This window comes from Triticum urartu, chromosome 3A (assembly GCF_056163025.1).
Source record: "Triticum urartu cultivar PI428250 chromosome 3A, HENAU_Tu73, whole genome shotgun sequence".
Lineage (NCBI taxonomy): Eukaryota > Viridiplantae > Streptophyta > Magnoliopsida > Poales > Poaceae > Triticum > Triticum urartu.
Window position 1 is genome coordinate 240,426,664 of NC_141875.1, and position 23,309 is coordinate 240,449,972.

The following is a 23,309-nucleotide window of genomic DNA, read 5'->3' on the forward strand; positions in this document are numbered from 1 at the left end:
GGATCGCGGATTCAACGCGAAGCGCCAAGCCAGTTCGATAAGCTTCTTTACCTCTTACAGGATACTTGTTTTTCATAGCTTGACTCCATGCGGGATCTAAACTCCCGTACCTTTGACAGGACTGGCAGGAGACGGCCGGACAGATCGACTGTCCGGCTCCTTTGCCCAAAGGCCCAGCAAACGCTCTTCTGACGAAGATGCTGACCCCGGCTCCTTATACGGTGCCGGAGAAGACCAAGAAGGCCAAGGGAACCCGGAAGAGTTCCTGGCGCCAGACGTCATCGGACTCACCGTCCGATGACCCTACGGCACACTCCGCCCCCGAAGACGAGGAGGCAGAAGAAGACGTTCCCCCTCCAGACAGGGGATACAAGAAGAGGAAGGCCGCCCCAACTGGGGAGGCCAAAGGGTCCAAGAAGGGAAGGACTCTCCTTCCGGACAGTTCCACCACCGCCGCCGACGGCGAAGACGAGTGGCTACCCAGGGCCAAGCCCTTGGGGAAATCGTAAGTATTTAGACACCAGAGTCACTCATAGAATTCCTTTGTCGCACTACTTCACCTAACGCCGAAATATGATCATGCAGGCTGCCCCGAGCCCGTATCGATGTATCATCGGATGGCTCCCTGGGCTCGTTGGATATGGATAGCGATCCAGTTCCGACCGCCACCTCCCCTCACCCCGCGGACGATGCCGAGGTGCTGTCTCACGAGGCACCGGGTCAAGGGGAGACAGTCCTAGAGGCGCCTCAAAGCGGCCTCCCGGACTCTGGGAGCGGAGGGGACAAGACCGCTGAGGGCCCCGAGTTCGGCCCTTAGCCGGACACCGCGCCGGAACCTCCAGTGGTTCCGGACTCGGGCAGGCGGCCCCCTTCTACGAGGGGCAAGACTCCTACGCCAGAGACCTCTGTCCATCTAGAGCCGCCGGACAATCTGCTGGAAGCGCTTCGCGGCACTTCCATCGATGAGGAGCACCGCACTATTATGAGTGCGGTGATCCAGAAGGTTCAGTCCGCTAAGAGCGGATTGACTGAAGCCTGTGCCAGCCTTCTAACAGGCTTTGAGGTAAGTGTTTAAAGTATATGAAAAATATTACCGCATACACAGTAGCCCCTGATGCTCTGTTCGGTGTTTGGAAAGAAAAGCCAAACAGAGGATCAAACAATATCGCAGGAGTCTAATATGAGTATGTCAATATGCATATGCAGGCTTCGCTGCTTGCGTCCGCCGCACTGACTGTGGAGGTCGCCGTACTGAAGCAGGACCTTAAAGGGTCCCAGGACGAGCTCGGCCTTACCAAGAGGCAGCTCGAGGAGAACAAAGGTAAGTAGTACCTAGTCTGTGGTTATGTATAAAAAGAATGCGATCGCAAAATGACAGGATTATTATGAATTTGCCAGGGGCCATGACCAAAGTGGCGACCCTGAAGCAAGCGCTGTCCGAGGCTGAAGATAAAGCGGCCAAGGAGCGCACCGAGCGAGAGAAGCACGAGGCTCGGGTGGGCGAGGTGCAGCAAGAGCTCCAGGCTCTCGTGGCGACGCATGAGGCGTTGGAGCTTGACTCGAAGATGCGAGAGTCTGAGCTTGCCGCGGCCCTCGAGAGCGCAAAAAGTGCCAAGGCCGAAGCCCAAAAGGCCCTCCAGGAGATCGACGCAATGAAGAAGATAGCGGTGGGTAAGGCTTTCTATATGCAAAGCAAGCATGTAAAAGTAAATTACCGATTACTTACCCGAATCCGGAGCTCTCCAGGAGCATTCGTAGATTTGCCCCGCAGCGTGTCCGATGCCGCACAATTTTACCAGGCCGAGGACGAAAGCTCAACGGAGAAGCTGTTCTGGTCTCAGTATACTGAGGCCGAACACCCGGTGCCAATGAGCGACCAACTGAAGCAGATGGTCGAGCTACATAAGGTGGCCGAACAGGCCATGAAGGGCTTTATAGTCTGGCTGTGGCCTGGCGACGCCCTTCCGAACAACTTCTTCAGCCTGGTGAGGTGGCTTGTGGATGCCTGCCCGCGGCTGGAGGTCATCAAGCGATCCGTCTGCATTGAAGGTGCACGCCGGGCTTTTGCCCATGTAAAATTGCAGTGGGTCAAGCTAGACATTGTGAAGCTGATCAAGGAAGGGCCGCCAGAGGGCAAGGAGCACCGCCACCCCGAGATGTACTACGAGGGTGTTCTACCGGGTGCCCGTCTTATAGCAGACGAGTGTTCAAAAGATGTAATATTTGAGTGAGACTTGCTCGTTTGATCCTGTATTTATGAAAACTTGTTTCATATGCGCTATGCAACGCTTGTTTGAATTTAAAATATTACCTTCTGTTTGGCTATTTATCCACTCTGAGAGATGGCTAGTCCTCGGCTTCTGCCCCCACACCACGAGTGCTGGGGTGTTCGGGATAAACCTGAGCACTCTTTTTCCCATTTTTGGGTCCTTCAAGGGAGGTGCTCTGCATAGCGAACAAGGAAACCGGACTAATAATGCTTTATCACTCTCACTTAGCCATAGAATTCTATAATTTTAAATTTTGACGAAGCCCTTGATATTCAGAAGGCCGAATTCGGGGCGCGATACACACCTTTAAGCCGGACAGGGCCGGCCCCTCGCTCTAAGCGGCATAAGTCTTTAGGGACTCGAAAACCTCGCCGAACAGCGACCAGTCTCTCGCCTTATCATGACAGTCAGTTTTAGTTTTCTCTACTGAGGTGGTGAACCCAGCAGAACCGGGGCACAATCGCAGTAGTTCTCCTAGCGCTACCTTAGCCGATAGAGCGGAACGTAAGGTACCAAAACATAGGAGCTGGGCAAACCCAACATTTGACCAAAGACATGATTCGGAGCTGATGCATATAATGCTATAAGTTCGGGGTGCCACACTTGTGAAAGTGTTCGGACTTTTCACACCATATTATGGGGTACGTAAGCCCCTGGTGTATTGGCCGTACCAAAGTGTACGGTTGCAAGGCGTCATTAGTGAACACATATATAAAAAACAAGAATGCAATAATAGTCGTAATGTTAGGCATTGTTTATTAAAAAAATTGTGTTAAAGCAGATAGTGCGATAAGCAAAGAATAGGACTATGTCCCTTCCAAGGGCAATCTGAGGAATGATATTAAATCAAATATTTCGCTCGTTACTGTAATCCACCTGGGCATTCCGTGGTGTGACGCAGCTTTCTGCCTCCTTGGTTGCTGCATCATGTGTTCGGCAATAGTGCTGCCGGACAGTGTTTCCAAAGATTAAGGTCCTGAAAAAGAGAAGAATAACCAAACGGGGAGCCCCTAGTGCGGTTTAAGCTGCGTCTTGGGGCGTGCCGCAGTTGTGCCCCCTCCCCACCTGTGCCCACGGTATTTTTAATGCGTAATTATGTACACGTGGCACGAGTTCTGCCGTTGGGCTGGGACTGGGGTGGGGGCCGTATTCCTACACGAGCTCAGATCGCGCCAGGCGGTCTATTTGCCGATTGCTCCGAGCGCGCTTGAAGGTGTCCGGGCTTTGAAACGCCGAACTGGTTGATTGCCTTGAGAGGCTGCTTTGCGCTTCTGCTGCGAGGGCCGCGGTGTGCTCCTCTGTTCGGAGAGAGCGCTTTGTGTTTCCATTGACTGTAATAACTCCGCGAGGTCCTGGCATCTTGAGCTTCAGGTATTCATAATGCGGTACCGCATTGAATCTAGCAAATGCGGTTCTCTTGAGCAGTGCATGATAACCACCGCGGAACGGGACTATATCAAAGATTAACTGTTCGCTTCGGAAGTTATCCGGGGATCCGAAGACCACTTCCAGTGTAATTGAGCGTGTGCAATGGGCCTCTACACCTGGAATGACGCCTTTAAAGGTCGTTTTTGTGGGTTTGATCCTTGAGGGGTCTATACCCATTTTGCGCACTGTGTCCTGATAAAGCAGGTTCAGGCTGCTGCCGCCATCCATAAGGACTCGAGTGAGGTGAAATCCGTCAATGATTGGGTCTAGGACTAGTGCAGCGAATCCGCCATGACGGATACTAGTGGGGTGGTCCCTGCAATCGAAAGTGATCGGATAGGAGGACCATGGGTTGAACTTTGTGGCGACTAGCTCCAACGCATATACGTCCCTGAGCGCACGCTTCCGCTCCCTCTTGGGGATGTGGGTTGCGTATATCATGTTCACCATCCGCACTTGTGGGGGAAACCTCTTCTATCCTCTGGTGTGTGGCTGCCGGGGCTCCTCCTCGTCATCGCTATGTGACCCCTTGTCTTTGTTTTCGGCAATTAACTTGCCGGCCTGCTTGAATACCCAACAGTCCCTGTTGGTGTGGTTGGCTGGCTTGTCGGGGGTGTCGTGTATCTGACACGAGCGATCGAGTATGCGGTCCGAACTAGACGGGGCCGACGTACTTTGTTTGAATGGCTTCTTCCGCTGACCGGGTTTAGAGCCTTTGAATCCGGCATTGACTACCGTATCCTCAGTATTATCGCTATTAATGCGGCGCTTATGTTTGTTGCGACGTGACCTGCTATTGCCTTCCTTGGTATCCGAGGTACCATGGTTCTTTGATATGTTATTACTGCGAGCCAGCCAGCTGTCTTCTCCTGCACAAAAATGGGTCATGAGCATCGTGAGGGCTGCCATAGATTTCGGCTTTTCCTGACCAAGGTGCCGGGCTAGCCACTCGTCCCGGATGTTGTGTTTGAAAGCCGCTAAGGCCTCTGCATCTGGATAATCGATGATTTGATTTTTCTTTGTAAGGAACCGTGTCCAGAATTGTCTGGCCGACTCTTCTGGCTGCTGAATTATGTGGCTCAAGTCATCGGTATCTGGTGGTCGCACATAAGTGCCCTGAAAGTTGTCGAGGAATGCAGCTTCCAGATCTTCCCAACAGCTAATGGAATCTGCTGGCAAGCTGTTAAGCCAATGCCGCGCTGGTCCTTTGAGCTTTAGTGGGAGGTATTTGATGGCGTGTAAGTTATCACCGCGGTCCATGTGGATGTGGAGGAGGAAATCCTCGATCCATATCGCAGGATCAGTAGTGCCGTCGTATGATTCAATATTTATAGGTTAAAAACCTTCTGGGATTTGATGATCCATTACTTCGTCTGTGAAGCATAAAGGGTGTGCGGCGCCTCTGTATTGGGCTATATCGCGACACAGCTCGAATGGGTCTTGCCCACTGTGTTCGGCCTGGCCGGATTTACTTTTACTCTATCCGGCGTGACGTTTATCGTCTTGCATGGTGGCGCGCCCTCGTGATCCGTAGATCGATCTTGCATGCTTTGCTTTGTCCTCCAATATGTCTCGCATGTCTGGCGTTGATACGTCTCCGCCGTATCTACTTTTCCAAACACTTTTGCCCTTGTTTTGGACTCTAGTTTGTATGATTTGAATGGAACTAATCCGGACTGACGCTGTTTTCAGCAGAATTGCCATGACGTTGTTTTATGTGCAGAAAACAAATATTCTCGAAATGACCTGAAACTCCACGGGAGGTCTTAGAAAACATAATAAAAAATCCTCGCCAAATATGAAGACCAGGGGGCCCACACCCTTCTCACAAGGGTGGGGGGCGCCCCCCCCCTAGGGCGCGCCCCCTACCTCGTGGGCCCACTGGAGACCCTCCGACGCCAGCTCCAACTCTATATATTTGCTTTCGGAGAGGAAAAAAATCAGGGAGAAGAAATCATCGCGTTTTACGATACGGAGCCGCCGCCAAGCCCTAAAACCTCTCGGGAGGGCTGATCTGGAGTCCGTTTGGGGCTCCGAAGAGGGGGATTCGTCGCCGTCGTCATCATCAACCATCCTCCATCACCAATTTCATGATGCTCACCGCCGTGCGTGAGTAATTCCATCGTAGGCTTGCTGGACGGTGATGGGTTGGATGAGATTTATCATGTAATCAAGTTAGTTTTGTTAGGGTTTGATCCCTAGTATCCACTATGTTCTGAGATTGATGTTGCTATGACTTTGCTATGCTTAATGCTTGTCACTAGGGCCTGAGTGCCATGATTTCAGATCTGAACCTATTATGTTTTCATGAATATATGAGAGTTCTAGATCCTATCTTGCAAGTCTATAGTCACCTACTATGTGTTATGATCCGGCAACCCTAAAGTGACAATAATCGGGACCACTCCCGGTGATGACCGTGGTTTGAGGAGTTCATGTATTCACTATGTGCTAATGCTTTGTTCCGGTTCTCTATTAAAAGGAGGCCTTAATATCCCTAAGTTTCCAATAGGACCCCGCTGCCACGGGAGGGTAGGACAAAAGATGTCATACATGTTCTTTTCCATAAGCACGTATGACTATATACGGAATACATGCCTACATTACATTGACGAATTGGAGCTAGCTCTGTGTCACCCTATGTTATGACTGTTACATGATGAACCGCATCCAGCATAATTATCCATCACTGATCTGGTGCCTACGAGTTTTCCATATACTGGTTTACGCTTATTTACTTTTCCGATGCTACTGTTACAATCACTACAAAATACCAAAAACATTACTTTTGCTGTCTTTACTTTTGTTGCCGTTACCACTACTATCATATTACTTTGCTACTAAACACTTTGCTGCAGATACTAAGTTTCCAGGTGTGGTTGAATTGACAACTCAGCTGCTAATACTTGAGAATATTCTTTGGCTCCCCTTGTGTCGAATCAATAAATTTGGGTTGAATACTCTACCCTTGAAAGCTGTTACGATCCCCTATACTTGTGGGCTATCATGACTAATTTCTGGCGCCGTTGCCGGGGAGCATAGCTCTATTCTTTGAGTCACTTGGGATTTATATCTGTTTATCATTATGAAGAACTTGGGAGATCCAAAAACCAAGATCTATCCCTCAACTACGAGGGAAGGTAAGGAACTGCCATCTAGCTCTGCACTTGATTCACCTTCTGTTATGAGTAAGTTTGCGACACCTACACCTGCTTCTGCTATTCGTTCTGATATGTCGCATGTTATTGATGATGCCACTTCTGCTATGCATAATACTTATGACGAAACTACTTCTATGTCTGATACTACTGTGCCTCTTAGTGAATTTCTTGATGAACAAATTGCTAGGGCTAGAGAAAAAGAAATTATTAAATCTGAATACGATGATGATAGTGATGATGAAAACATGCCTGTTATTCCTAAAGGTTATCTTTTTGATAAGGAATCTTCTGCCGCTATTTTCGCTTGCAAGGATAGATATGAGCTTAAGAGGTTATTAATTAAATGGAACAAAGAATCACTTAGAGATAACATGAGACCCGGCCCTGCTTTTGCTACTTCACCTATATGTGTTCCTGATAAAGATTATGAATTCTCTGTTGATCCTGATATAATTACTTTGGTTGAATCTGATCCGTTTTATGGCTATGAATCTGAAACTGTTGTGGCACATCTTACTAAGTTAAATGATATAGCTGCCCTGTTCACTAATAATGAGAGATCTCGTTACCTCTATTTACTCAAAATATTTCCGTTCTCATTAAAGGGTGATGCTAAGATATGGTTTAATTCTCTTGATCCTGGTTGTGTGCATAGTCCCTAGGATATGATTTATTACTTCTCTGCAAAATATTTCCCTGCTCATAAGAGACAAGCTGCTTTGAGGGAAATATACAACTTTGTGCAAATTAAAGAAGAGAGTCTCCCACAAGCTTGGGGGAGGCTTCTCAAGTTACTTAATGCTTTGCCTGATCATCCTCTTAAGAAACATGAAATACTTGATATCTTTTATAATGGACTAACCGATGCTTCCAGAGATTACCTGGATAGTTGTGCTGGTTCTCTTTTCAGGGAAAGAACACCGGATGAAGCTGAAATCTTATTGAATAATATGTTGACAAATGAAAATAATTGGGCACCTCCTGAGCCAGCTCCTGCTCCAATTACTGAGCCTATTCCTAAACCAACTCCGAAGAAGAGAGGTGTTCTATTTCTCAGTCCCGAAGATATGCAAGAGGCAAAGAAATCTTTGAAAGAAAAAGGTATTAAAACTGAAGTCGTTAAGAATTTACCTCCTATTGAAGAAATACATGGTCTTAATATACCGCCTGTTGAAGAAACTTATGATCTCAATTATTTATTCATTGAAGAACCTCCTGATCCCGATATCCCGACACAGGTAGTAAAGGCAAATTCTCTCTATAGATATGATAAAGCTGAAGTTCCTCCTACTAAAATTGCTAGTCAGTGCATGGATGAGTTTGATAACTTTATGTATAAGCAAGACGACTTCAATGCTTATTTTGGTAGACAATTAAAATAAAATTCTTATATGATTAGACGCTTGGGTGATTACATGGCTGATATTAAAGGTGAACTTAAACTTGTTAGCAAACATGCTTCTATGGTTACCACGCAAGTAGAACAAGTACTTAAAGCTCAAAAAGAAGTGCTTGATGAAATTAATAGTAAGAAAAATTATTATGCTGTTAGAGTGGCTACTAGAACTGGTAGAATGACTCAGGAACCTTTGTATCCTGAAGGCCACCCTAAGAGAATCGAGCAAGATTCTCAGAGAAATAATATTGATGTTCCTAGTTCTTCTAAAAGGAAGAAAAATAAAAATGATAGAACTGTGCAAACTTCTAGTGAACCTATTGCTGAGCCACCTGATAATCCAAATGATATATCTATGTCTGATGCTGAAACACAATCTGGTAATGAACATGAACTTAGTCAAAATATTAATGATGATGCTCATGATGATGCTCAACCTAGTAATGACAATGATGTAGAAATTGAACCTGCTGTTGATCTTGATAACCCACAATCAAAGAATCAACGTTATGATAAAAGAGACTTTGTTGCTAGGAAACATGGTAAAGAAAGGGAACCTTGGGTTCAAAAACCCATGCCTTTTCCTCCAAAACCATCCAAGAAAAAGGATGATGAGGATTTTGAGCGCTTTGCTAAAATGATTAGGCCTATCTTTTTGCGTATGCGATTAACTGATGTGCTCAAAACAAATCCTTATGCTAAATATATGAAGGATATCATTACTAATAAAAGAAAGATACCGGAAGCTGAGATTTCCACCATGCTTGCTAATTATACTTTTAAGGGTGGAATACCAAAGAAACTTGGAGATCCCGGAGTACCTACTATACCTTGCTCCATTAAAAGAAATTATATTAAAACTGCTTTATGTGATCTTGGAGCCGGTGTTAGTGTTATGCATCTCTGTTTATATCGTAGACTTGACTTGAATAAGCTGACACCTACTGAAATATCTTTGCAAATGGCTGATAAATCAACTGCTATACCTGTCGGTATTTGTGAGGATGAGCCTGTTGTGGTTGCAAACATTACTATTTTAACGGACTTTGTTATTCTTGATATTCTCGAGGATGATAGTATGTCTATTATTCTTGGAAGACCTTTTCTTAATACTGCAGGGGCTGTTATTGATTGCAACAAAGGCAATGCCACTTTTCATGTTAATGGTAATGAGCATACAGTACACTTTCCGAGGAAACGACCTCAAGTTCATAGTATCAACTCCATTGGAAAAATTCCATCGATTATAATTGGAGGTTTTGAATTTCCTCTTCCTACTGTCAAAAAGAAATATGATATACTTATTATAGGGGATGTTGTAACGCCCCGAGACCGATGTGCCAGGTGTCCTCCAGTTATTCGCTATTGTTGCCTTGTCATTGCTTGCGTGTCATGCATTGCATATCATGTCATCATGTGCATTCCATTTGCATACATGTTCGTCTCATGCATCCAAGCATTTTTCCCGTTGTCCGTTTTGCATTCCTGCGCTCCGTTCTCCTCCGGTGGTCCTTTCTACCTTTCTTTCGTGTGCGGGTGTTAAACATTTCCGGATTGGATCGAGACTTGCCAAGCGGCCTTGGTTTACTACCGGTAGACCGCCTGTCAAGTTTCGTACCATTTGGACTTCGTTTGATACTCCTACGGTTAACTGAGGGACCGAAAAGGCCTCGTGTGTGTTGCAGCCCAACACCCTTCCATTTTGGCCCAAAACCCACCTAAACCTCCTCCATCATCTTGGTCGTTCGATCACGATCGCGTGGCCGAAAACCGCACCTCATTTGGACTCTCCTAGCTCCCTCTACGCCTATATAAAGACCCCTCCATTTCATTCCCGGGTCTTCTTCCTTCTAACCCTAAAATTTTTCCTCACGCCGAGCCGGACATGTCTGAACCCGGCCGGACGAACCCGCCGCCGCCGTCCGCGCCAATGGCCTCGCGCCACCTGTCCTTCCCGCGCCGTCCACCGCGCAGGGGCCCGCCGGAGCCCATCGCGAGCCCGCCGTGGGCCGCATCGGGCCCAGGTCGAGCCGCCCGCGCGCCGCCGCCCAGCGCCTGGCTCCCGCTCGTCCGCCTCCTTCCTCTGAAGCCCCACGCCGCCTTGGACTCCGGCCGCCGGCGAGGAGCTTCGCCGGAGAGCCCTCTCCGTCGGCCCGCACCTCCGTCTGGACCAGGTCCCTCGCCGCCCTCTCCTTCGCTTCTCCCCTCGCCCCTCACCATCTCCCTCTCACCCGCAGGTGCTGCAAGCCCGAGGAGCTCGAGCCCCGCAGCCATGGACGCCGCCGCACCTACCATGGCCCCGCCGACCTCCTCCGCCCGCGCCATGACCGGATCCGAGGTCCTCGCGGCCGGATCCGCCCGTTCCACGCCTCCCCGCACCTCCCCGGTGGCTCCCTCACCCTCCGACAGCCTTCTCCCTCTTCTCCGGTGAGGATTCCGGTGATCCTCGATTTCCGCGCCGGATGAACCCTAGATCTGTTTCTCGGAGGTATAAATTCCACTAAGTCCCCGAAATTCCCAGATTCATATTCCCATGTTCATCATGCCGTAACTTTGCATCCGTAGCTCCGTTTTGGGCATATAGCATATCAAAATGTTCGTCTCAGAGAGTACATCATTTCATCTCGTTGCATCATTTTCATTTGAGCTCATCTTGATGCCCGAAAGGCTGTTGGAAGAGTGTTATTTGAGTTAATCGTCAGATCTGCTGCTCCAATTAGCTATTTGTCATTTTTTCCATGATTTTTGTGTGCATGATATGCTCATGAGCTCTACATGAGTTTTGTTATATGCTTTGCCATCTTTCCAGAGGTGCAACCCATGTGTTTTTGTGATGTGTGTGGTGTCTAGCACAAGCTTGCAAAGTGGAGCATTCGTTAATGCTGATTTCAGGGACTTAGCATTTCCACTAAGTCCTTGACCTGTTTATCTCATGTTGCCATATGTTCATGTTGTTTCCTAGTGATCCGTGCCTCTTTTGAGGATTATCAGTAAGGATGTTTTGTTAATCTTGTAGTGCTCTATCCATCCATGTCCTTGTTTGCAATTATGGAGCACCCTAGCTTGAGTCAATCGAGCTCTACTTTTGTCATTTCGTGAATCTGGGCAGATTGTCTACTTGTTAGCGATTTTGCCGAGGATGTTGTAGTTGATCCGTGCATGCTATGCAATTGTTCTTGCCATGTCTAGATTACATTTTGTGTATTCTTGATGGCTGTATGCTTAGATTGTCATGACTTGCTCTGTAGTGAGTGCATCGAGCTCGTAAACGTGCCTACTTGATATCTGTTTTGCATGCTTCAGTTTTTCCACTAAGTCTGTAATCTGATCATGTTTTTGCCATGTTCACATGCTTGTAATTGTATTTTCCGATCCCTTTTGGCTCAAGGTCACTAAGGGACTTTTGTTAAGCTCTTTGAGTAGCTCCATGCCATGCTTTACTTTGCCATGTTAAGTTCCTGTAGCATATATAGTTTTCATGCTCCTAAGTGTGCTACCTGATCTGAAATTCCAGGCTTGTGCTAATTTCACTAAGTCTGAAATCTGTTTACCAAATGCATTTTTGCCATGCTTGTTTGAACCTGTTAATGGATGAATTGGCCGTAGCTCAGTGTTCATCTTTTGTTAAGCATCATGAATGGATCCCTGCCATGTATTTTGTTGTCATGTTTGAGTGCTGTAGCATGTTCATCTTGTTGCATTTAGATGGCTACTTGCTGTTTATCGCAGACCGGTGCCATATTTGAATTGCTTGCCATTTCCAAACCGTGTCTCCGATTCCGGTGATCTTTATATCATTTTCAAGCGATTTCATCTCACCTTTCCAGTGGCACACTTGGATTTCCAAGTTGAGGCCAGGTTCAATAATTCCTTGTCAAATCATGCATATGCATCGCATACCGCATCCCGCATATCATACCATGTTCATGTGTTGGTTGTTTACTATGTTTTGTGCTTCTTTCCGGTGTTGCTTCTTCGGGTTGGTTCTGATAACGTCGCGTTTGTGAGGATCCGCTTGTCTACGTCCGTTTGTCTTCTTCATGGACTCGTTCTTCTTCCTTGCGGGATCTCAGGCAAGATGATCATACCCTCGAAATCACTTCTATCTTTGCCTTGCTAGATGCTCGCTCTTTTGCTATGCCTATGCTGCGATACCTACCACTTGCTTATCATGCCTCCTACTTTGTTGAACCAAGCCTCTAACCCACCTTGTCCTAGCAAACCATTGTTTGGCTATGTTACCGCTTTGCTCAGCCCCTCTTATAGCGTTGTTAGTTGCAGGTGAAGATTGAAGTTTGTTCCTTGTTGGAACATGGAGATGTTGTTCCTTGTTGGAACATGTTTACTTGTTGGGATATCACAATATCTTTTATTTAATTAATGCATCTATATACTTGGTAAAGGGTGGAAGGCTCGGCCTTATGCCTGGTGTTTTGTGCCACTCTTGCCGCCCTAGTTTTCGTCATATCGGTGTTATGTTCCCGGATTTTGCGTTCCTCACTCGGTTGGGTAATAATGGGAACCCCTTGATAGTTCGCCTTGAATAAAACTCCTCCAGCAATGCCCAACCTTGGTTTTACCATTTGCACTAACAACCTACCACCTTCCCTTGGGTTCTGCAGACTCAAGGGTCATCTTTATTCTAACCCCCCCGGGCCAGTGCTCCTCTGAGTGTTGGTCCGAACTGAGCTGCCTGCGGGGCCACCTCGGGGAAACTTGAGGGTTGGTTTTACTCGTAGCTAGTCTCATCTGAGTGTGCCCTGAGAAAGAGATATGTGCAGCTCCTATCAGGATTTTTCGGCACATTCGGGCGGTGTTGCTGGTTTTGTTTTAACCTGTCGAAATGTCTTGAAGAACCGGGATACCGAGTCTGATCGGAACGTCTCGGGAGGAGGTCTATTCCTTCGTTGACCGTGAGAGCTTGTCATGGGCTAAGTTGGGACACCCCTGCAGGGATTGGAACTTACGAAAGCCGTGCCCGCGGTTATGGGCATATGGGAATTTGTTAACGTCCGGTTGTAGAAAACCTCAAGTTGACCTTAATTAAAAAGCATCAACCGCGTGTGTAACCGTGATGGTCTCTTCTCGGCGGGGTCCGGGAAGTGAACACGGTGTTGGAGTTATGCTTGACGTAGGTTGTTCTAGGATCACTTATTGATCATACTTTTATCGACCGTGCTTTGCCTTCTCTTCTCGCTCTCATTTGCATATGTTAGCCACCATATATGCTAGTCGCTTGCTGCAGCTCCACCTCATACCTTTTACCTTACCCATAAGCTTAAATAGTCTTGATCGCGAGGGTGTGAGATTGCTGAGTCCCCGTGGCTCACAGATACTTCCAAAACCAGCTTGCAGGTGCCGATGAGTCCGTGCAGATGACGCAACCAAGCTCAGGAGGAGCTCGATGAAGATCTTGTCCTTTGTGTTGTTTCGTTCTAGTTGATCAGTAGTGGAGCCCAGTTGGGGTCGATCGGGGACCTTGTCGCATTTGGGGTTCTTCTTTTATTTTGGTTCCGTACTCGGACCTTGATTGTATTTGGTTGATGTAATGCTTTATTCATGTAATTGTGTGAAGTGGCGATTGTAAGCCAACTATCTATCTCTTTTCCTTATGTATTACATGGGTTGCGTGAAGATTACCTCACTTACGACATTGCTTTCAATGCGGTTATGCCTCTAAGTCGTGCTTCGACACATGGGAGATATAGCCGCATCGAGGGCGTTATAGATGTGCATATCCCCATTGAGGTAACTTAGTGTTATTCGAAATTTCTTCGGTTCCATGATTATCGGAATGAGTTTGTTAAGAAGACTTGATCAACCTTGTTAGTGGATTGTTTTTGATGAGCATGAGATGGATGAAACTAGAAGCACAAACTTCCGTACCCTCTCTATACTTTTTGTTAATTAGTAGAAATAAAGTAAAAATAGTATTTTTCTGTCTATTATCTGATTATCCGTGCAATATAAAAATAACCCAAAAATAAAAGTCCTTAGAATGACATGCCAAATTAATATGATTTTTTCGGGAATATTTGAGGATTTACTATGCAAAAATCACCGCAGGAGGAGCTGCCACCTGGCCACGAGGGTGGTGGGTGCACCCCCCCTATAGGGCGCGCCCCTGCCTCTTGGGCCCACGGTGTCCCTCCTCCACTTATTCCAGCACCCATCTTCTTCCTCTATCTCACACAAACCCGAAAAACCAACTCAAGCACGAGTTCCAGCCACTTTTGCTGTGATTTTCGATCTACTTGCTCAAAGCACCTCTCACAAAACTGCTTGGGGAGATTGTTCCTTGGTATGCGACTCCTCCATTGGTCCAATTAGTTTTTGTTCTAGTGCTTTATTCATTGCAAATTTTTGCTGCATAGGTGACCATGTACTTGAGCTTGCATGTCAAATTTATATGGTTCCAAGTAGTTCTAATGCTTGATATAGGCTCTAGGCACTTGTGGGAGTAGTTGCTATCAGTTTTATTGAGTTTGATTCACTTTTATTTTGAAGTTACTAAAAATTTCAGAATTTTTCAGAGAAACAATATGCTTAGGAATATGTTCCAAGGTGGTTCCTCTAAGAAGCAAGGACCCAGAATTGCTATGCGCGATGCTGACGAGGATCCACCAAGAGACGGTCCAGTACGGCCTTGCGAATGGGCGTCAGAAAATTTTATGGACCATGCGGGAATTAAAGAAGAATTCAAAGCATATTTGCACAATGCCGGTCTGGAGGATTTTGAGGCTAACAAATGCCCCCAGTATCATGATCTCACAAGTTCATTTGTGAGGAGGTTTGAGTATTCATCTTCACGTAATTCTCCTCCAGTCATGTTTGATCTCTATGACAAATCTTATACCATGGAATTAGAGGATTTCACTTCTACTTGCAAACTTCCATCATGGGGTAGTGTTAGAGATCCCCCTAAATCTGAATTTAGAAACTTTCTTGCTAGTATAACTGTCGGGGAATCTAGAGATATAACGCAGGCTACCATAGGGAGCATTCACTTTCCTGCTATACATTATTTTGCTCTTTTCATCGGTAGATGCATAAATGCTAAGGATGAAGCATGTCACATGTGTGTCCCTGATCTTAACATTCTTAGGAGTGCTGTGTTAGGAGACCAATCTTATCATATGGGAGCCATTGTAGCTCGTAGGTTGCATCATAATAGACATAATGGAGATTTCTTTGGAGGAATTTTTGCAACCCGCTTAGCTCATTTTCTTGAAATAGACATTCGCGAGGGTGATACAGAGTTGCCCCTGCATATTTAGATTATGACTCTATGGCTTCACACTAGTTTGTCGAGAGGTCTGAATCACCTCTCTTATACCGCTTAATTTTTTATAAACGACGCGTTTTCCGTATTAATCTCCCTGCTCATGCCTTCTTTGATTCACAGGCAAAAGGAAGATATTTTATTACCAGAGAGGAGGCAGAAGAGTACGAGAGGAGAGCGGAGGCAGCTCGACTCCACGCTGCAGCTCAGCAGGCGATAACCGCTGCACATCAGTATGATCCCAACTATCCTTCCTCATCACAGTACGACCCCAACAACTATTATTATGGATATCCGCCAGCCCAGCCGTGGCCATAGACCAACTTAGGCCAAAAGCCTAAGCTTGGGGGCGTACGTATTTCTCACCGACATTACATTTATGTTCACACACACTCATTGCTAGATGTCGGTGCTCATCCTTTTTCATTGTATTATCCATGCTAGTTTATTTTCCTTTTTTATGCTTTCTTCTTGTGTGTTTAATAAACCTTAAGAAAAAACCAAAAAAATTAGTAGTAGTTTATTTTTCTTCTGTAGTAGTAATAATTATAAAGAAAACCCAAAAATATTTCCCGTTCTTCTTTTGCTTGTTGGGAGCTTTCCCGTGTAAATAGTTTTATTTCTTTTCTTTTCTTTGGGGGTCAGTAGGAGAAGACCATAATTAAATTGTTGAAGTGGCTCTTATATGCATTATTGTTGAATTAACCAAAGAGCCCATATTGCCTTGTCTTGTCCTATTTATTGAATGCTCGTAGATTCCAGCTTAGTCCAATGCACGTGCACTTTTATTATTATTCACACCGTTCGGTCGTGCAAGTGAAAGGCAATTATGATGATATATGATGAACTGACTGAGAGGAGAAAAGCTGGTATGAACTCGACCTCTTTTGTTGTTGTAAATATGATGAGTCCCTCGTTCTTGATTCAGCTTATTATGAATAAACATGTTTGCAATGACAATTAGAGATCGTAGTTGCTTGTGCCATGCTTGATTAGCTATGAGTTATAATGATTTACCTTGTGTGCCAACATGCTATTAAGATGATTATGATGTGGTATGATGGGGTGGTATCCTCCTTTGAATGATTTAAGTGACTTGACTTGGCACATGTTCACGCATGTAGTTGAAACAAATCAACATAGCCTTCACGATATTTATGTTCATGGTGGATTATATCCTGCTCATGCTTGCATCCAATGTTTATTAATTTTAATGCATGTACATGGCTGTTGTCGCTCTCTAGTTGGTCGCTTCCCAGTCTTTTGCTAGCCTTCACCTGTACTAAGCGGGAATACTGCTTGTGCATCCAATCCCTTAAATCCCAAAGTTATTCTAGATGAGTCCACCATACCTTCCTATATGCAGTATCTACCTGCCGTTCCAAGTAAATTTGTATGTGCCAAACTCTAAACCTTCAAATAAACATTCTATTTTGTATGCTCGGATAGCTCATGTATCAACAAAGACTGTCCTTATCTTCCGTGTTAGGCGGGTTATTCTCAAGAGGAGTGGACTCCGCTCCTCACTCACGAGAAAATGGCTGGTCACCGGGATGCCCAGTCCCATGCCTTATGCAAACTAAATCAAAATTAATTGCAAACAAAACTCCCCCCGGGACCTGATGTATGCTGGAGGCACTCGTTGTTTCGAGCAAGCCATGGATTGATGTTTGTTGGTGGAGGGGGAGTATAAACTTTACCATTTTTTTTGGGAACCACCTATAATGTGTTTAGCATGGAAGATATCGCCATCTCTTAGTTGTTACGTTGACAATGAAAGTATACCGCTCAAAATACAGTTTACCTCTATTGCAAAAGTGAGCTCTGGCAGCTCTACAAATCCCTGCTTCCCTCTGCGAAGGGCCTATCCATTTACTTTCTTGTTGAGTCATCACCCTCTTATTAAAAAGCACTAGCTAGAGAGCACAGATGTCATTTGCATTCATCACTATTAATTTACGTTGGGTGTGACTATGATTGGATCTCTTTTACCATGAATTACAATGTATAGTCAGTCCTTGATCTTTAAAGGTGCTCTGCATTTATGTTTTGTGGTCTTAGAAAGGTCTAGCGAGATACCATCTTGTTATATCATATTATGATTGTTTTGAGAAAGTGTTGTCATCCGAGATTTATTATTATGACTTGCTAGTTGATTATGCTATTGATATGAGTAATCATGAGACCTGAAAATTATTGCAAATGTGGTTAGTTATGATTTATGCTGAAAGATTGAATGCTGGCTTGACATAGTTACAACAACAAGAGCAAACAGATTTTGTATAAGTTTTTCTTTCTTTCTTTCAGTTTGTCAACTGAATTGCTTGAGGACAAGCAAGGGTTTAAGCTTGGGGGAGTTGATACGTCTCCGTCGTATCTACTTTTCCAAACACTTTTGCCCTTCTTTTGGACTCTAATTTGTATGATTTGAATGTAAGTAACCCGGACTGACGCTGTTTTTAGCAGAATTGCCATGATGTTGTTTTATGTGCAGAAAACAAATATTCTCGGAATGACCTGAAACTCTACGGGAGGTCTTAGAAAAAATAATAAAAAATCCTCGCCAAATATGAAGACCAGGGGGCCCACACCCTTCTCACGAGGGTGGGGGGCGCGCCCCCCTAGGCCGCGCCCCCTACCTCGTGGGCCCCCTGGAGACCCTCCGACGCCAACTCCAACTCTATATATTTGCTTTCGGAGAGAAAAAAATCAGGGAGAAGAAATCATCGCGTTTTACGATACGGAGCAGCCGCCAAGCCCTAAAACATCTCGGGAGGGCTGATCTGGAGTCCGTTCAGGGCACCGGAGAGGGGGATTTGTCGCTGTCGTCATCATCAACCATCCTCCATCACCAATTTCATGATGCTCACCGCCGTGCGTGAGTAATTCCATCGTAGGCTTGCTGGACGGTGATGGGTTGGATGAGATTTATCATGTAATCGAGTTAGTTTTGGTAGGGTTTGATCATCCACTATGTTCAGTGATTGATGTTGCTATGACTTTGCTATGCTTAATGCTTGTCACTAGGGCCCGAGTGCCATGATTTCAGATCTGAACCTATTATGTTTTCATGAATATATGAGAGTTCTAGATCCTATCTTGCAAGTCTATAGTCACCTACTATGTGTTATGATCCGGCAACCCCGAAGTGACAATAATCGGGACCACTCCCGATGATGACCGTGGTTTGAGGAGTTCATGTATTCACTATGTGCTAATGCTTTGTTCCAGTTCTCTATTAAAAGGAGGCCTTAATATCCCTAAGTTTCCAATAGGACTCCGCTGCCACGGGAGGGTAGGACAAAAGATGTCATGCAAGTTCTTTTCCATAAGCACGTATGACTATATACGGAATACATGCCTACATTACATTGATGAATTGGAGCTAGTTCTGTGTCACCCTATTTTATGACTATTACATGATGAACCGCATCCGGCATAATTATCCATCACTGATCCGGTGCCTACGAGTTTTCCATATACTGGTTTACGCTTATTTACTTTTCCGCTGCTACTGTTACAATCACTACAAAATACCAAAAACATTACTTTTGCTGTCTTTACTTTTGTTGCCGTTACCACTACTATCATATTACTTTGCTACTAAACACTTTGCCGTAGATACTAAGTTTCCAGGTGTGGTTGAATTGACAACTCAGCTGCTAATACTTGAGAATATTCTTTGGCTCCCCTTGTGTCGAATCAATAAATTTGGGTTGAATACTCTACCCTTGAAAGCTGTTGCGATCCCCTATACTTGTGGGTTATCAGGCGTATCTCCCCATGCCTTTTTATTTGAATGGCGTCGGAGTGCGGACTAAGTTTTTGGCTGGAATGCCTCTCTATCGCGGCCACGAGGTGGCCGATCAGCCACATCGTACGCTTCTTTCTCAAGTCGGGGTAGGAACCTGTATTTTGGGTAACTCTTGGAGGGGCACTCGAGTTTATATTCCTCGGCCGCAGGACTTCAGTCCATCTGTCAGCTAGCAGATCTTGATTAGCTTGAAGCTGCTGCTGCTTTTTCTTCAGGCTATTTGTCGTGGCCATAAGCCGGCGCTTGAAGCGCTCTTGTTCGACGGGATCCTCTGGTACGGCGAATTCATCGTCGCCGAGGCTTGCCTCGTCTTCAGAGTGGGGCATGTAATTATCATCTTCCTCGTCTCCGTCTGCCGCTCTCTCAGGAGGGCTGGCTCCTCCATCCTCCTACTCTAAATCCTGCTGGAGGTGATTGTTGTTGTCTTCGGCACTATCCATAGTGTTATTATCTCTTGTGCCGGTATTACCACTTTTGCTTTGGCGGGACTTAAAGTGGCGCCGCTGACGTTGACGCTTGGGTTGCTTCTTGGAGGGGTCATCCTCTGCTATCTCGTCGCCATTGCCTTCTTTGGGTGTATCCACCATGTATATATATCGTATGATGAGGTGGCTGTCCAGTGCCCCGTAGGCAGTGGTTCCTCTTCGTCTCCCGCATCATCGTCCATACCATCGATGTCTTTGGAGTCGAAGTCGAGCATGTCGGTTAAGTCATCGACATTGGCTACTAAGTGGGTGGTGGGTGGGTCGCGAATTTCTTCGTCGTCCGCATCCCAGTCCTGCTGGACATAGTTCGGCCAGGGCGAGTGCTGAAAAATATCCGCGGAGGTAAACTCCATGATCGGCGCCCAATCAGATTCGATAGGAATGGGCGCAGGCGGCTCGGAGTCCGTGGCCGGAGAAGGATTCGGCAATTTATCAACACGGCTCTCGTGCAAGGTAAGGTCGATGTTCGGCTTGATCGCCGCTGAGGGTAAGGCCTCCGTGGCGGGGTCCATCCACCCGTCTGCGGAAGGTGCAACTGGCTCTAAATTGAGGGTTGGAGCGGCTGCCGGTGTGATCTCCTGAACACTGTCCGATGGTAGAGCTAAATCGTACTCATCGTGACCGCGTGACGCACAAGGCAGAGGCTCGAATCCGCCGAAGATCAAGTCTCCGCGGACATCGGCTGTGTAGTTTAAGCTTCCAAACCTGACCTGGTGGCCAGGGGCGTAACTTTCGATCTGCTCTAGATGGCCAAGCGAATTGGCCCGCAGTGCAAAGCCGCCGAACACGAAGATCTGTCCGGGGAGAAAAGTCTCACCCTGGACCACATCGTTATCGATGATAGTAGGAGCCATCAAGCCTAACGGCGACGACACAGAGGAACTCTCAATGAAAGCACCAATGTCGGTGTCAAAACCGGCGGATCTCGGGTAGGGGGTCCCTAACTGTGCGTCTAGGCCGGATGGTAACAGGAGGCAGGGGACACAATGTTTTACCCAGGTTCGGGCCCTCTTGATGGAGGTAAAACCCTACGTCCTGCTTGATTAATATTGATGATATGGGTAGAACAAGAGTAGATCTACCACGAAATCAGAGAGGCTAAACCCTAGAAGCTAGCCTATGGTATGATTGTATGTTGTCCTACGGACTAAAACCCTCCGGTTTATATAGACACCGGAGAGGCTAGGGTTACACAAGGTCAGTTACAAGGGAGGAGATATATATATCCGTATTGCCTAGCTTGCCTTCCACGCCAAGTAGAGTGTAACATCCCAAATTTTCAATTTGGAATGTTATACATTAGATCATAATTGCATATCATATTTTATTTGCTTTTGGTTTTGATCCTAGAAATTCTACGCAACTCAAGGACCCACGGAGAGAGTTGGGGATTTCGTTATTTTCATATTTGAGTTTTCTCAAATTTTGAGAATAGGATCAATTGATTTTATTTATTTTATCATCAATTATTTCTATTACAAAAATATGAGAGAGGGAATAAAATGACTTTCCCAAAATAAAGAAATATTGATGATTTAAAAATAAAATCAAATAAGATTTTATTTCAGAGTTTTTCGCTATTTTATTTGAATTTAGGAAAAATGTGCGTTTTTCAAAATTGCATTTAGGCCCCAAATAAATGTTCACCTTGTGCGGCATGATTTTAAAAGCCCGGGAAAATTTATTTCGGGATTTTTGGAGTCCGTTTAGTATTTCTTTTTATTTTTCTTCCGCGCGTAATTATTAAAAAAAACGAACCGACCTAACGGGCCGTGTCCGACTAGGACTCCGGCCCGAATAGGCTATATAAGCCGGGGGAGGCCTGGCCGAAGCCAACGCCCCAGCCCCCGAAACCCTAGCCGCCAGCGCCCGCCGCCGCGCCGCCGCCGCCGCCTCGATTTCCGTGGCGGTTTTTTTATTTTTTTTCTCGAAAAACCGTTCGGTTTTTCCGTCGGTTTTTTAGTTTTGTTTTTTTAAATAGATCGTTTTTTCCGGTTTATTTAATTCAGCGAGCGTTCGTCATTTTTTCTTTTTCTCAGATTAAATCCGCGATTTTTCTAATCGCGATTCCTGATCCGATTTTCGTTTTAGTATAACTTTTCGCTCGTTTATCGGAATCAGGCGATTCAAGCGCCTGGAGTTTCGTCTCGAAACCCTCTATCCGTTTAACCAACTTAAACAAGTTTTTGCCACTGTAAAATTTGCCCTAGATCCAGTTTGCTAGAACAAAGTTGTTTTCTTTCGCCGTTTGACTTTCGTTGCTTCTTTCGATTTGATTCTTTTTGCAAACCGGAGTTCTTAAGTTGAACCTTCTGGTTAGATCTCTTATTCGAGTTTTACCTGTGAATTAGATGAGTACTTATTGTATGCTTGTTTTTTTGTCTGCGACAGAATACCCGGAGTGCGCCGCCTGTTACTTCTAATCGCTAGGTTTCACGGATCATCAGCAAGGCAAGTAACACTTTGATCATACTTTTTCTACAACCCAGTTTTATTGCATTAGATCAATCCTCACACATTGCATGACTAGGATCTAATGAAATTGTGGGATGGGAAGTAGTTGAGGTAGTACCTATTACTTGTTTAATATCAAACCTTTGGGAGTTACTTCTACGTTTGCTTTTTATGCCATGCTATGCTAGTAGACGTGGATTGGGTGAGTGATATCCATGAAAGATGTGAGTTTGTTAATTAATGGTTTATCTAAGGTGGCAACTTAAACACACATCTGGGTGGATTGAGGCACCTGGGTATTCCAGGACTTGCCTGTTTTCTTTTGGACCGCCACCCAGGCTCAAAGGGATCATGAGACTATTCATAATAGAAACTTCCGTGTGCAGCCACAAGCTATTATGGGCTCTAGCATAGTTGACTAAGTCGTGCAAACTCTTACAGTGGTAGACTAGCAGATGTAGGGGATGTAGGTGGTACGGTCTACCCGATCATAAGGTGCGAGCGCTTCTTAAAGACTATGTCTCGGTCATCCGTCTTCTCAAACACCATGTAGTGCGAGAAACCAAACGGAGGCGATCGAGTCTTGTGGGGAAAAGTGCGCAAACCTCTGCAGAGTGTAACAAACTAATCATGGTTAGCCGTGTCCCCGGTTATGGACATCATGAGTATTTAGTACCTGGATTATCATGTGAATCTCAACATGTTACTATAAAATTTAATTTGATGGGTTTTGTTAATGATGATGCTTAATTGGGATTGAGAATGCTGTCAACCATTCTTAATGTTTAACAACCACCATGATAGTTAAATAAATTTATTCCTTTGCAGTAGGGAAAAATTGGCTTACGCAAAACTGTAACCATAGAGCTTTCCACCAGGCAAATATGCATATAGTATAGTTGTTTCATTCCATTACTCTCTATGTGTTACATTGCCAGCATATTCCATGTGCTGACCCGTTTTCGGGCTGCAACGTTAATGTTGTAGACTTTTCAGACGACGATTAAGGAGTTTTTAGG